This window comes from Oncorhynchus nerka, linkage group LG7, assembly GCF_034236695.1.
Source record: "Oncorhynchus nerka isolate Pitt River linkage group LG7, Oner_Uvic_2.0, whole genome shotgun sequence".
Lineage (NCBI taxonomy): Eukaryota > Metazoa > Chordata > Actinopteri > Salmoniformes > Salmonidae > Oncorhynchus > Oncorhynchus nerka.
Window position 1 is genome coordinate 14,871,974 of NC_088402.1, and position 15,543 is coordinate 14,887,516.

A 15,543-nucleotide genomic window follows, 5' to 3' on the forward strand; every position below is an offset into this window, starting at 1 on the left:
TTTGAAGGCCGTAAGTGCTAGCCCCCCCCCACCGTCCACATCAGTAGAGGTTCCTCAGAGGAGCAAAGGGAGGACCATCCTCCTCAGTGAATTTCATAAAATACCATTTTTAAAAGTGATCAGTTTTAGATAAAATTTTACTAAATATATTCACGTCACCAAATAATTGATTAAAACACACTGTTTGGCAATGCAGGTCTACAGTAGTCTCAACAGCACTCTGTAGGGTAGCACCATTTATTTTATTTGACCTTTATTTAACTAGGCAAGTCAGTTCAGAACATATTCAAATTTTCAATGACGGCCTAGGAACAGTGGATTAACTGCCTAGGAACAGTGGGTTAACTGCCTGTTCAGGGGCAGAACGACAGATTTGTACCTTGTCAGCTCGGGGGTTTGAACTTGCAACCTTCCGGTTACTAGTCGAAAGCTCTAAACACTAGGCTACCCTGCCGCCCCATGATGTAGCCGGAAGACAGCTAGCTTCCGTCCTCTTCTTGGTACATTGACTTCAATACAAAACCTAGGAGGCTCTTGGTTCTCTCCCCCTTCAATAGACTTACACAGTAATTATGACAACTTCCGGAGGACGTCCTCCAACCTATCAGAGCTCTTGCAGCATGAGCTGAAATTTTGTTCACCCAATCAAGTATCAGAGAATGAATCTAGTACTGAAAGCATAAGCTAGAGCTAGCTAGCACAGCAGTGCATAAAATGTGGTGAGTAGTTGACTCAAAGAGAGAGACAGACAATAGTTGAACAGTTTTGAATGAATTCATTTATTCAAAAAGGAAGGAGAAGCAAGAGAGAGAGAATGGCATTTTTTACAATTTCAGTTTCACTTAGCAAAGCAAATGCAGCTGGCTAGTTTAGTTAGTCAAACACCTGGCGCAAACAGAGGGATGCTATGTTAGCTAGCTGGCTATGACTATCCAACACAAAACTGGAACTCTTCCAAGTCAAGGTAAGCTTTTGGTTTTATCAATTTCTTGCCACCGGGGCCCACCGGTGTAACTGCTTACTGACTATCCACTGTAACGTTACTGCATGATTGTAGCGGTTTTACTAACACATTAGTTATTTTAGCTATGTTGATTATGATGTTACTTTAGCTAATATGGGGACAATGATGCAGGCTGTGTGTAGCGGTTATGACATGGTTTGGCTTGGAATTTTTTGTTGTTGTCACATACAGCTGATGTGTTGTTCAAATGAAGGGCAAAGGTGAGAGGAGGAGAGTGCATAGAGGCTAGAAGGAATACAAGGTGGCTGTTATGAAAGCAAACTGTGTCATCGGGGGTTCGTCCTGTTGATTCTGTTTAAAAACGTTTCTTAAACGGAAGCAAACGAAACGGGGATAAAAGTACCCTAATTTGTCCAATAGAAACTCTTGTTTGCAACTGTTGTACTAATGATTACACCGTAGATCAACTAGATGCAGGCAAGAGTGTGCAATTTATTAAATGTGTCACTGTCTGTCCATGTGTCACTATCTGTCATCTCAAATTTTTCGCTCGACCTGTGTGCATCTGAGTTGTAAACTTTCATTTAAAGGCTAGGTTGTAGCAACCTCATGATGGGTATAGGGAACATTTGAGTATCATATAGTAGCCTAAACCTATTTATTTAACCAGGTAGGCCAGTTGAGAACAAGTTCTCATTTACAACTGCGACCTGGGCAAGATAAAGCAAAGCAGTGAGACAAAAACAACAACACAGAGTTACACATGGAATAAACAAACATACAGTCAATAACACAATAGAAACGTCTGTATACAGTGTGTGCAAAGTGAAGAAAGGAGGTAAGGCAATAAATAGGCCAATAGTGATTCATTACAATTAAGCAATTTACACTGGAGTAATACAGAGGATGTGCAAGTTGAAAATACTTGTGTGCAAAAGAGCAGAAAAACTCAAACAAATATGGGGATGAGGTAGGTAGTTGGTTGGATGGGCTATTTACAGATGGGCTGTGTACAGCTGCAGCGATCGGTAAGCTGCTCTGACTGCTGACGCTTAATGTTAGTGAGGGCGATATAAGTCTCCAGCTTCAGTAATGTTTGCCATTCGTTCCAGTCATTGGCAGCAGGGAACTGGAAGGAAAGGCAGCCAAAGGAGGTGTTGGCTTTGGGGATGACCAGTGAAATATACCTGCTGGAGCGAGTGCTACGGGTGGATGTTGCTATGATGACAGTCTGTAACAGTTTGGGTCTAGAGTGTCTCCCTTTTTGAAGAGGGGCATGACCGTGGATTTTGCAGCTCTTTCAGAACATCAGCTGTCTGGATTTGGGTGAAGGAGAAATGGGGGGGGGGGGGGGGGCTTGGGCCAGTTGCTGCGGGGGGTGCAGAGCTGTTGGCCAGGGTTGGGTTAGCCAGCTGGAAAGCATGCCCAGCCATAGAGAAATGCTTATTGAAATTCTCGATTATCGTGGATTTAGCAGTGGTGACAGTGTTTCCTAGTCTCAGTGTAGTGGGCAGCTGGGAGGAGGTGCTCTTATTCTCCATGGACTTTACAGTGTTCCAAAACTTTTTGGAATTAGTTCTGTAGGATGCAAATTTCTGTTTGAAAAAGCTAGCCTTTGCTTTCCTAACTGACTGTGTCACGCCCTGGCCATAGAGAGGCTTTTTATTCTCTATTTTGGTTAGGCCAGGGTGTGACTAGGGTGGCCATTCTATGTCTTGGCCTGGTATGGTTCTCAATCAGGGACAGCTGTCTATCGTTGTCTCTGAGAACCATACTTAGGTACCCTTTTCCCCCACCTGTTTTGTGGGAAGTTAACTTTGTGGTTCTTCAGGGCACATAGCCCAAAGCTTCACGTTTGGTTTTTTGTTCTTCGTTTTGTCGGCGTCATTTTTAAATAAAGTTCAAATGTATGTTTACCATGCTGCACCTTCGTCCAGTCCTTCAGCCAGCCGTGACAGACTGTGTGTATTGGTTCCTGACTTCCCTGAAAAGTTGCATATTGCGGGGACAATTCAATGCTATTGCAGTGTGCCACAGGGTGTTTTTGTGCTGGTCAAGGGCAGTCAAGTCTGGAGTGAACCAAGGGCTATAACCGCTCTTAGTTAAACTTTTTTTGCTTATTTAAGATGGTGAGGAAAGCACTTTTAAAGAACCACCAGGCATTCTCTACTGACGGGATGAGGTCAATATCCTTCCAGGATACCCGGGCCAGGTTGATTAGAAAGGCCTGCTCGCATAAGTGTTTTAGAGAGCGTTTGACAGTGATGAGGGGTGGTCGTTTGACCGGGGACCCATAACGGACGCAGGCAATGAGGCAGTGATCGCTGAGATCCTGGTTGAAAACAGAAGAGGTGTATTTAGAGGGCAGATTGGTCAGGATGATATCTATATGGGTGCCCATGTTTACGGATTTGGGGTTGTACCTGGTAGGTTCCTTGATAATTTGTGTGAGATTGAGGGCATCTAGTTTAGATTGTAGGACGGACGGGATGTTTAGCGTATCCCAATTTAGGTCACCTAGTAGTATGAACTCTGACAATAGATGGTTGGCAATCAATTCACATATGGTGTCCAGGGCACAGCTGGGAGCTGAGGGGGGTCTATAACAAGCAACAACAGTGAGGGACCTATTTCTGGAGAGATGGATCTTTAAAAGTAGAAGCTCGAACTGTTTGGGCATAGACCTGGATAGTATGACAGAACTATACAGTAGATTGCAATTCCTCCCCCTTTAGCAGTTCTGTCTGGACGGGAAAGGTTGTAATTGGGGATGGAAATTTCAGATTTTCATCTTCTTCCTAAGCCAGGATTCAGACACGACTAGGACATCTGGGTTGGCGGAGTGTGCTAAAGCAGTGAATAAAGCAAACTTAGGGAGGATGCTTCTGATGTTAACATGCATGAACCCAAGGCTTTTACTGTTACAGAAGTCAATAAATGAGAGCGCCTGGGGATCGGGAGTGATACTGGGGGCTGCAGGGGTTAACCTCTACATCACCAGAGGAACAGAGGAGGAGTAGGATGAGGGTACGGCAGGCATCAGCTGTGTAGCCGAGTGATCATAGGGTGATCACATACAGTACACTTCAGTCTATACAGTAAAAGTGGTTCAGTGTTTGGAGGACTCATGGAGGCATTCTCTCAAACATACAATGAACCAGGCTATTTCCAGGGTGGCAACGATCCCTGAGACATGGCTGTACATGGCCTCCATTACTATGGTGTCTAGTAGGATGTAAAACATTACTATGGTGTCTAGTAGGATGTAAAACATTACTATGGTGTCTAGTAGGATGTAAAACATCACTATGGTGTCTAGTAGGATGTAAAACATCACTATGGTGTCTAGTAGGATGTACAACATTACTATGGTGTCTAGTAGGATGTAAAACATCACTATGGTGTCTAGTAGGATGTACAACATTACTATGGTGTCTAGTAGGATGTACAACATTACTATGCTGTCTAGTAGGATGTACAAAATTACTATGGTGTCTAGTAGGATGTAAACAGATAACCAGAGAACAGACACCACTGACCCCTCCCTCTCTAAACCTTCCTGTTCCACTGACCCCTCCCTCCTTAACCCTCCCAGTTCCACTGACCCCTCCCTCTCTAACCCTCCCTGTTCCACTGACCCCTCCCTCTCTAACCCTTCCTGTTCCACTGACCCCTCCCTCCTTAACCCTCCCAGTTCCACTGACCCCTCCCTCTCTAACCCTCCCTGTTCCACTGATCCCTCCCTCTCTAACCCTCCCTGTTCCACTGACCCCTCCCTCTCTAACCCTCCCTGTTCCACTGACCCCTCCCTCTCTAACCCTCCCTGTTCCACTGACCCCTCCCTCTCTAACCCTCTCTGTTACACTGACCCCTCCCTCTCTAACCCTCCCTGTTCCACTGAACCCTCCCTCTCTAACCCTCCCAGTTCCACTGACCCCTCCCTCTCTAACCCTCTCTGTTCCACTGACCCCTCCCACCCTAACCCTCCCTGTTTTCACTGACCCCTCCCTCCTTAACCCTCCCTGTTACACTGACACCTCCCCCTTTAACCCTCCCAGTTCCACTGACCCCTCCCTCTCTAACCCTCCCAGTTACACTGACCCCTCCCTCTCTAACCCTCCCTGTTCCACTGACCCCTCCCACCCTAACCCTCCCTGTTCCACTGACCCCTCCCACCCTAACCCTCCCTGTTCCACTGACCCCTCCCACCCTAACCCTCCCTGTTCCACTCTCACCCTCAGATGTCACTGCCCTTGATCTCTTGCCCCCCTTCGCTCTATCCCCTGTCATATGGCATGTCCGAGTGGCTCTCTCCATGTAAGTGGTCACAAGTGCTCCGGGGGCGAGGGATTGAAAGAGGGGTGTGTGTGAGGGGTGTCGGCTGAGATGTCTGAGAGAGGTGGTCCCATTCAGACCCGTAACATTACGTCCTGTTGTGTGAATTAATCTTCTATTGGTCAATGACACAAACTGATCTGGGACCCATCCAGGCTCTAATCCTTCTACCCATGGCTCGCTACACAAACCGCTCTGGAACCAGTCAAGGATCTAATCCTTCTACCAATACACAAACTGATCTGGGATCAGTCCAGACGCTAATCCTTCTATCCATGGCTTAGCAGCTCTTTTAAGTGATCCTACCAGGGAGCTGGGTCTGTTTGTTGGCTCTTCAGTAAATATAGCTGCTGGTCGGGGGCTGTTGATGACAGCTAGCCGTAATTACAGGATGAGCTGTACGCCAGCTGAGAGGAGAGGAGAGGGGAGGGGAGAGAGGAAGGAGAGGGGAGGGGAGAGGATAGAGGAGAGGAGAGAGAGAAAAGGGGAGAGGATAGAGGAGAGAGGAAAGGATAGAGGAGAGGAGAGGAGAGGAGAGGAGAGGAGAGGAGAGGAGAGGAGAGGAGAGGAGAGGAGAGGAGAGGAGAGGATGTTACTGTGTAGGTGTCTGTGCCCTGTAGCCGCAGGCTGAAACACACTGCCTGCCTGAGTGAGAAACCACAGAGGTTTACACAATACGGTGTTCATGAACAGAACAGTAGCTTGACAGATTTACGTCAGCTTAACCTCTGAACAGTATTCACCTCCCAGCAGCGACATTACTAATATATATGTTTTTCTGGCTTTTTCAGAAATTGGGACGATACCAACTGCTTTCGGTGTGTGTTGTGTGTGTTGTATGTTGTGTGTGTATTTGCTTGTTAACCTTCTCATCCCTTATTCTACACCTTGATCACACAGAACAGAGCTGAACGGTGACACTTGGAATACTGCGTTGCTGTACTGTGCCAGGACAATGCTGGTAGTTGCCACAATTAATTTATGCTCAAAAGTTGCTTAGTCTAAATCAAGTTTCATCTTTGAGATCATGATCATGGTATAGAAATGAAAAAAACAAATATTGACACTTAATTGTTCATACCTGCTGTATAATATGCACAATACACGTTGATTTAGATAAAACAATACACGTTGATTTAGATAAAACAATACACGTTGATTTGATAAAACAATACACGTTGATTTAGATAAAACAATACACGTTGATTTGATAAAACAATACACGTTGATTTGATAAAACAATACACGTTGATTTGATAAAACAATACGTTGATTTAGATAAAACAATACGTTGATTTGGATAAAACAATAATTTTGATAAAACAATACCTGCGTTGATTTGATAAAACAATACACGTTGATTTGATAAAACAATACGTTGATTTGGATAAAACAATACGTTGATTTGATAAAACAATACACGTTGATTTGATAAAACAATACACGTTGATTTGATAAAACAATACACGTTGATTTAGATAAAACAATACACGTTGATTTGATAAAACAATACACGTTGATTTGATAAAACAATACACGTTGATTTAGATAAAACAATACACGTTGATTTGGATAAAACAATACACGTTGATTTGATAAAACAATACACGTTGATTTGATAAAACAATACACGTTGATTTAGATAAAACAATACACGTTGATTTGGATAAAACAATACACGTTGATTTGATAAAACAGCCCTAAATTTCATTACAGTAACCCTTGACGACATTAATAATTTTTTACATTTTATTTTTTATTTTTTAATATTGAATATTAAAATCTAGTTGCAGTGAAGCTGCTCAACCATCTGAGACTCCCCCCACAGTCCCCACCCCCGAGAAATATTTAATTCAATCATTCAATTCCCCACCCCCAAGCCCCTGTCCCCCGATGCGCAAACAACCAACTAAATGAACAAAAGAGAAAAAAGGAAAAGGAGAACAGAAGACATCAATGGCAACAAAAATCACAACATGAAGGCCAACTGAATATGTTTGAGTGCATGTCTGGCACTATTTACATGTGTATGTGCATGTGCATTTGAATAGTGTGCATTTGAATAGGAGTGTGTGTATTTGCATGTGTACAAACACATGCAATAAGTTACTTCCCACTGGACACACTGGTTGAATCAACGTTGTTTCCACGTCATTTCAATGAAATGATGTTGAACCAATGTGGAAAAGACATTGAATTGACGTCTGTGCACAGTGGGTTCATTACGAAGTTCCTTCCTCTGTATTAAAATTCGACTGATTGATTTGATCAGACAGCCCATTTTCCACCCCATCCCTCACTCTATCCATCATCCATCCCTGCGTCCCTCCATCCATCCATCCCTCCATCATTCCTCCATCCATCCATCCCTCCATCCCTCACTCTATCCATCATCCATCCCTCCATCCCTCCCTCCATCATTCCTCCATCCCTCCATCATCCATCCATCCATCCCTCCATCATCCATCCATCCATCCCTCCATCCCTCCCTCCATCATCCATCCCTCCATCATCCATCCCTCCCTCCAAGTAGGACGGGGTGGAACAGGAACCACGTCTCTTATGAGGGCCAATCAAGTTGTCCTCGCTGGATTATAACAACCATGGCAGGCCACTCATCATAGTAAAAGCCAGTTAGTTAAAGTGGAAATCTATTTCCATGTCGGTGCGGCGCTGTACTGTGGAGCTGTACCCTATTAGGCATACATGCAGTTAAGGTAGCTACGGATTAAACTGTTTGTCCTGTCCCTGGTTCCATTTCATTTGTTTGCCTAATGCCATTTCTGTAAACACTCTTGAGGAAAAATTGATTTGAGATGCCCGGGGCCAATTGGACATGGCCCTGCCCCTGATCTTGACTTCTGTTCTGAAAATAATATTTGTTGTCCTTGAGGAGGATTGTTGCTCAAAGTAAATATAATATCTATGCAATGTAATGGTTTATGCATTATATTAATATGATTATTGATCCATACAGAAAGATGAAGCTTTTGCCAATAAAATCCTCCACTCTTCATGACATGTAGGGGCCTGTGTAGCCAAATGTACAAACAGACTGCTACCCCTTTACAGGCTCAGCAGCGGCTTAATCATAGCCTATCTGGAGGGGCAGTGGAAATGAAGATATAGTCCATACCGTGACAGCTGTGTAAACACAGTGGGTTTACTTTACCCCAGTCCGTCGCCCTGGTCCGCATGCACTAACAGCAATGACCGAATAGTGCCGAACTGCCGATGTCTTTGCAGGGACTCCAACTCGTCGCCTGTTGTGTTGTGAGGTCAAATGAGCGGCCCCGCCTACCGTTACAACTCTGCTTGTTCATTGGTCCAACGCTGCTCAGGGCAAGCGCTACAAACCCAAACTGGAACGTACACATGAATTTGGTGGGAGCGAGGGTTTGTAGGTTGTTTTATCAAGGGAAAAGATAAACGTTCAGGAGAGGGAAGGAATTGACCGAATCGAACAGTTGAATTCATTGTTTTATTGATCAAGTTGACCGAAGGTTCACGTTGTGAAGCGGGGCTTCTCCTTCATAAACGGATGGAGCGGCGCAGTTAGCAGACAATACATATGATATAGTTGAGATAAGTTTTTCAGAGGTGAGTTGCTAGATTTTCTCTCTTGTCTTGCATTTAGACTAAATAAGAACTTTTCTTATATTGCTTGAGCAAGATGCGAGCTCGATGAGCAGATAATTGTGCGTCTTTATACAAGAGTAACTGAGTAGAGATTCGTAAGTTAGAAGGGCTTTAGTAGGGCAATGGGTCAGTAAACTATAACCATATACACTTACGAAATAGACAACTAAACACGTGTGATTATTGCCTTAACAATACATAAAACATATGTATTTTATTCAACTACAAAACTATTTTGCAATTGTGGATGTCAACATCAGATCCCATATAATTGGTTAGCTATGACGAGATACCGCCTCCTATATCGTGAGGATAAACTGATCATCGACCGATCACAATCATACTTGACAGTTTCTCTTGAGGTCTCGGTGTCGGTGGACATGTTTCTTCGTGAGTTTGTTGACCACTTTCCTTTGCTTCTGACCACAGCGGTCGCTTCATCATGATCCGTTGTGATGTTAATGCCATAACTCTTCAGAGCTGCGCTGTGGTTGGGATTTGGGTTTAGGAAATTGGGGGTTAAATGGTAAATGTCAGTCTTGTGATTGTAGGTTTGGGAGAATAACTGCACTTGTGTGTGGGAGTTTGGTTCACATAGTGTTGTAGACAGGGGAGAAGTACACTCACCATAACTCTCATGGACAGAGAGTGAACTGGGTCAGCAAGCAGGGCTTTTGCGAAATTCCCGTGCATGGTTTAGGAGAGGTCAGGGGGCATTATGCTATTGTCAATTTCAAATGCAGTTATTGGGTTTAGTTTACTACCTATACCTGTTGTAAGGCCAGAGATCACAGCCCATTCATAATTTAATATGGTTTCTGGAAGGATTCAGTATCTTACTCTTTGCATTCTCTCACAACATTTAACATTTACATTTAAGTCATTTAGCAGACGCTCTTATCCAGAGCGACTTAGAAATTGGTGCGTTCACCCTAAGACATCCAGTGGAACAGCCACTTTACAATAGTGCATCTAAATCTTTACAACATAAGCATGATAGAATAGAATTGACAATGAAAAGCAGTATCACTCAATAACACAGGTTACTTCATCCCCTCTTATTGCCTGTCCTGATTGCCTGTCCTGATATGCTACTGAAGTGTATAGAAATCAGTGGAAATGTCATGTTCTCATTAATGCATTACAAACAGCATCCTATAGCCCACTGCTATGCCCTCCACTCCACTCCCCTCCACTCCACTCCACTCCCCTCCCCTCCCCTCCACTCCACTCCACTCCACTCCCCTCCCCTCCACTCCACTCCAGCAGCATGTTTTGTTTTCAGAAAAGGTCACTTCAAGGGTAGAATGTTTCTCTGTAGAAAACGCCTTGCTTTGATATGGTTTAACTGAAGGGCTTTGCTCCATTGCCAGGCCATATTCCTTTAGTTAGTCGTTTTGATGGTAAGACTCAGGACGGGGGGTAGAAGTAGGATGCCAAGGCCTAAACCAGCTGGCATCGCTGCTGCCAGACACTGTCCCAGTTCCCAGTCCCCTTCTACCAGCCTTTCTAGCACTTTCACTCTCCTTTTTTCTCCCTCTCTCTCTTTCGCTCTTTCATTTTTCTCCCTCTCTCTCTTTCGCTCTTTCATTTTTCTCCCTCTCTCTCTTTCGCTCTTTCATTTTTCTCCCTCTCTCTCTTTCGCTCTTTCATTTTTCTCCCTCTCTCTCTTTCGCTCTTTCATTTTTCTCCCTCTCTCTCTTTCGCTCTTTCATTTTCTCCCTCTCTCTCTTTCGCTCTTTCATTTTTCTCCCTCTCTCTCTTTCGCTCTTTCATTTTTCTCCCTCTCTCTCTTTCGCTCTTTCATTTTTCTCCCTCTCTCTCTTTCGCGCTTTCCTTTTTTCTCCCTCTGCCCCCTTGTCTCTCCCCCTCTCTCTTTCTCCCTCTCTCTCTCTCTCTCTCTCTTCTCCTCTTTCTCTCATTCCCTCTCTCTCTCTGGCTCATTAAATAAATTATTATAGCACTGTGGTCTGGTGTAAATTCAGACAAACACGGCATGTTCTTCGCTGATTGTTCTTCTCCTCAATGCAACAGGGAGGGCCCCTGAACACAATGAAATGTGGCGCCATAGAAGGCTGCAGGGAACGTCAGTCCTCAGGTCTTTTGTATGGTCTCTAATGCTGTAATCAGCAGCCTACACCAAGCTGTGCGTGTGTAATCTGCAGCCCACACTAAATACAGAGCAAAAATGGAAAGATGAATGTCAAGGCTTAAGGTTAGGAGGAAACTGAAAACGCTCAGTGTTTTAACGCTGAGGTGGTCTAAGAAACTCTGTATCATAACATTTGACTTTTTGTACTGAGCTCTTCACGAACACCCTATTTCAGTTCTCGGATTGGAGAACTGTGTGTGTGTGCGTGCGTGCGCATGCCTGTGTGTGTCCATATGTGTGTGGTTCTAATTTCTCAAGAAATGTTGGCCTTGCAATCTTTAAAATGGTGTGCCTTTTTAGTTTTCACAGCTGATAAACATTTCATAAGGAGTGTAGCAGACGTTGTGGCCAGCAGTGTTGTAAGAACGCCCAGCTGGGAGAGAGAATTTCATGCAAATCTCTAGTTCCTGAAAAAGCCTAACAGTTACTTTCCCAAATGAGAAACAAGCTTCCATTGTGTTATTAATCCACAGGAATCAAAGTCATTGTTCTTTATTCAAACCAACAGCTCTATAGTATTGCTCTGTTTAGTCCACAGTCTATACCGTAAACCGGGTTTCATCCAGACCTCTCCCAGGCTTATTTGAGGTTTTAATCAGTCAGTGTCTCACCAGGATCTAGTGACCTGAGCTGGACTCTCAGGGTTTTCTGTTCTAGAGATAACCCCTGTCATGTTATCCTTCCTCCGGACAGACTCTGTCTCTGGTGTCCTGACACCTCCATCCCTGACAGAGGCATCCTTAAGCGGGAGAGGTATTTCTGGGGATGGTAGGAGGAGTGGAGGGGTGGAGTTGAGAGTTAAATTGAGAAGAGGATTTATTTTTTTACATTCCTCTGGAGGGGCTGCTTAGACAGTAGGTGAGGAATGGGGAAGGGTGTAAATCTGACTTGGGGAGGGTAAGAGGGGAGCTTGTAAATCAGGAGGGAAGAGAATGGATAGATGTGGGAGTAAAATGAGAAAGGGGATTTCTGATATTCCTCATGAGGAGCTGTGATGAAACAGCAGAAGAATGGGTGAGGTGGGTAGGAAAGGGGAGAAGAGAGTTGGAATTTAGAGTTTTTATTTAGCCTTTATTTATCTAGTTAGAAAAGGCAAAAGGGGATGTTGGGATTGGGGTTAGGGAGTTGGATGAGAAAGAGAATGTATGATATCCTGCAGGAGTGGCTAGTATTAGACAGCAGGGGGGTAAAGGAGGGGCTGCTAGGATACATCAGGAGAGGAGATGAAGGAGGGGCTGCTAGGATACAGCAGGAGAGGAGATGAAGGAGGGGCTGCTAGGATACAGCAGGAGAGGAGATGGAGGGGCTGCTAGGATACATCAGGAGAGGAGATGAAGGAGGGGCTGCTATGATACATCAGGAGAGGAGATGAAGGAGGGGCTGCTAGGATACATCAGGAGAGGAGATGAAGGAGGGGCTGCTATGATACATCAGGAGAGGAGATGAAGGAGGGGCTGCTATGATACATCAGGAGAGGAGATGAAGGAGGGGCTGCTAGGATACATCAGGAGAGGAGATGAAGGAGGGGCTGCTAGGATACATCAGGAGAGGAGATGGAGGGGCTGCTAGGATACATCAGGAGAGGAGATGGAGGGGCTGCTAGGATACAGAAGGAGAGGGAGGAGGTGGAAGGATAAAGAGAAAGGCCCTAGATATGAAAGACTGTTCACTCCTCCTCAGCTGTCCCTCTCGAGGCCCGGCGAGACAAGGCATGTGATATATTATCTCCCCCTTCTCTTCCACTCTCCCTCTCTGCCCTCCTATCCCCCTCCCCTTTGTCTTCCAGCATCTAGAGAAGGGAGGAGGTACTGAGTCATCCATAGTTCAGCCTAGCTTGTGATGTCTTCCATCTGCGAGTGATAGCATCAAGTGATAGCGTCAGCCATGGGCTATAGAACAGAGTGTGTCAGTGACTTTTTAAAGTCATGGATGGCAGTACAGTGATGCTAGTGTTCAACCTCAAACAGAAGTCAGGGCTCCAGTCTACCGTTATGTGCATTACAGTGGAGGCTGGTGAGGGGAGGACGGCTCATAATAATGGCTGGAACGGTGCGAATGTAATGGCATCAAACACATGGAAACCATGTGTTTGATGTATTTGACACCATTCCACCGATTCCGCTCCTGCCATTACCACGAGCCCGCCCTCCCAAATTAAGGTGCCACCAACCTCCTTGTGATACACGAATCATAGGCTAATTAATTTGGGGCTAATTCAACACCCGAGGAAGTGGAAACTCAAAACACATTCGTTAGATCGCTAACTCTAAATATAATACCCACTGCTAATAGCCATGTATTAATCTAACGGTATGTTTAATGTCCTAAAATAAGTTAGTGGTTGTATTTTACCCAGTGAGACCTACAATGCCCTTGCAATGACCGATGCACATTTTGGCTGCACCACTCTGTATCTCAAAGCCATATCAAATATATTGTTTGTAAAAAAGCTGCTACTGAGCTCAATATTGAGAGATAAGAAATAAAATGATACCTACAGAAAGCTGAGACCCCCCCCCCCCCCCTCTCTTCTATAGGGATGACAGTAGTTGCTTGCTGGGCAACTGGGTCAGAGAGACATACTGCATGTATTTCTGTCAGTATTAATAATCTTTATACATTAGTAAGTAATCAGAAATTTGGACCCTGATTCATAAAATGTCTCAGAGTAGCTGTGCTGGTCTAGGATTGGTTTAGCCTTTCAGAGCATAACGAATACGATTACGTGGACAGGGGGGATCCTAGGTTACTACTCCTACTCTGAGGCTCTTTATGAATACGGGCCTTGATCTTTGCATCGGTGATCTTTATATGATTTGCAGTAAATCTGGGCCTTTAGAATGCTTATTGATGTGTAAAGTCTACATGAGTAAGCAGCAATGATGTGTGACTAAATCGATTGCCTGAGCAATGGAAGTCTTCTATTAACTAGTAAAGTGTGTGTGTGGACTCCCTCACAGGATGTGTGTGTGGTGTTGTGGGTGAAGTGTTGTGGTCCACCCTGTGTGTCCATCCCTGCGTCCGTGCTCCTTTCTAGGTCCCTGAGGAGGATGGAGGGATGGCAGGTGTTGGGGGTGAAAGGTTACTGGTCCACCCTAGGGCTCTCCATCCCTCTATCCCCTCCTCCCGCTCCTCTCTCTAGGTCCTAGATGAGGAAGGAGATGGAGGGATAAGGACAGGGGGTCTCCCGCTCCTCTCTCTAGGTCCTAGATGAGGAAGGAGATGGAGGGATAAGGACAGGGGGTCTCCCGCTCCTCTCTCTAGGTCCTAGATGAGGAAGGAGATGGAGGGATAAGGACAGGGGGTCTCCCGCTCCTCTCTCTAGGTCCTAGATGAGGAAGGAGATGGAGGGATAAGGACAGGGGGTCTCCCGCTCCTCTCTCTAGGTCCTAGATGAGGAAGGAGATGGAGGGATAAGGACAGGGGGTCTCCCGCTCCTCTCTCTAGGTCCTAGATGAGGAAGGAGATGGAGGGATAAGGACAGGGGGTCTCCCGCTCTCCTTTCCTCCCTTGTTTCTGAGCAGATCATCGGATCTGTGTTGTCAGTGCAGCCCAATGGGGGCTCCTCCCCTTTAATCCCTCAAGTCTATTTAGACCCAGCGGTGGAACACACACACACACACACACACACACACACACACACACACACACACACACTGTCCCCTTAGCTCTGCACCAGATGTACACACTATCCCTTCTGTCGCTGTCCATCTTGATGGTTCAGTAGAAATCCTTGCCTCTGTGGGTATTACGTGTTTTAAACAGACATGGGATGATAAAGTGGATGTTTAGTTGTTTTCTAATTTGACCCCAAGTTGTGAACAGCTGGGGGCCAGAGGGGCAGTTAGAAATAATACATACACTATCTGTCTTCATGGCCATTGGTGGTGTTGATATATGGAGGGGGAAGGTGTGACAAACAGGGTTAACCAAGGATGCATTTGAAAAGGCACCCTATTCCCTAGTGCACTACCCATACGGCTCCAAATGTAGTGCACTATCGGAAATAGGGTGCCATTTAAGACGAAGCCCAAGTATACTGAATAACATGAACGATGGGGAAGGTTTGACTGAGAAGAATGAGGTCTACTGCTGTGTGAGTGATGGTTCTAGAAGAATGTCTACTGCTGTGTGAGTGATGGTTCTAGAAGACTGTCTACTGCTGTGTGAGTGATGGTTCTAGAAGAATGTCTACTGCTGTGTGAGTGATGGTTCTAGAAGAATGAGGTCTACTGCTGTGTGAGTGATGGTTCTAGAAGAATGTCTACTGCTGTGTGAGTGATGGTTCTAGAAGAATGTCTACTGCTGTGTGAGTGATGGTTCTAGAAGACTGTCTACTGCTGTGTGAGTGATGGTTCTAGAAGAATGTCTACTGCTGTGTGAGTGATGGTTCTAGAAGAATGTCTACTGCTGTTTGAGTGATGGTTCTAGAAGACTGTCTACTGCTGTGCGA

The 15,543-nt window shown here is 45.1% G+C and overlaps 1 protein-coding gene across 2 annotated transcripts in view; it reads left to right on the forward strand.

The window, feature by feature from the left end:
- Positions 1-8,659: 8,659 nt before the first annotated feature.
- The window catches only part of ripor2 (RHO family interacting cell polarization regulator 2), a 103,907-nt gene continuing 97,023 nt past the window's right edge, over positions 8,660-15,543 (forward strand). Inside the window, exon 1 of one of the 2 annotated variants that reach the window (XM_065020253.1) lies at positions 8,660-8,899. The gene's annotated coding sequence lies outside the window, so the exon portion shown is untranslated. The remainder of the gene's footprint in view (positions 8,900-15,543) is intronic. The other variant, XM_065020254.1, reaches the window with a different exon arrangement.